Source organism: Phaseolus vulgaris, chromosome 6 (assembly GCF_000499845.2).
Source record: "Phaseolus vulgaris cultivar G19833 chromosome 6, P. vulgaris v2.0, whole genome shotgun sequence".
Classification (NCBI taxonomy): domain Eukaryota; kingdom Viridiplantae; phylum Streptophyta; class Magnoliopsida; order Fabales; family Fabaceae; genus Phaseolus; species Phaseolus vulgaris.
This window is the reverse complement of record NC_023754.2, coordinates 24,183,100-24,183,704: the sequence shown is the minus strand read 5'-3', so window position 1 is coordinate 24,183,704 and position 605 is coordinate 24,183,100. Positions and strand designations below refer to the sequence as shown.

General features: G+C 19.5%; 1 non-coding gene across 1 annotated transcript; it reads right to left on the bottom strand.

Annotated features, from left to right (window-relative positions):
• Positions 1–215: 215 nt before the first annotated feature.
• TRNAS-AGA (transfer RNA serine (anticodon AGA)) lies at positions 216–297 on the bottom strand. The gene has a single exon. It is a non-coding gene; the product is annotated as a tRNA-Ser (tRNA).
• Positions 298–605: the final 308 nt, after the last annotated feature.

The following is a 605-nucleotide window of genomic DNA, read 5'->3' as shown; positions in this document are numbered from 1 at the left end:
AGTTTAAAATAAATAAAGCTTTAAAAAATTATAAATGTGTAAGTAAGTATAATTTTGCAAAATAAAAAAAAAGTAAGTAAATAGTAAGGTAATATGTAAAAAAATAAGAGTTATAAGAAATTAGAAGATTAAAAAATAACTTTTAAAAGTTTGATAATTAATGATATTTAAAAATAAGAGTTTAGGTTTAACATATATATTAAAAATCACAAAAACGTGAACGGCAGGATTCGAACCTGCGCGGGCAGAACCCACATGATTTCTAGTCATGCCCGATAACCACTCCGGCACGTCCACTTAATATTGTTAAAACTTGTATTTTCAACTAGATATCTTATAATATACTACATTATTACTCATTATACATTTAAATTTTTTTAAAATATCATTAAAGATAAATTAAGAATATAAAAAATATCTTTTAAATTATAATAAGAGTAAAATAAAATACCATATATGTATGTTAAATGAGAGAATCCGTAATTCTATATTTTTGTAGATAATAATAAAAATAATATATAATATAAAATATATATTAACTAGTTTATATTTAAAATAAAAATAACATTACTTTAACGTGTATTTTATTTTTAAAATGAAAATTA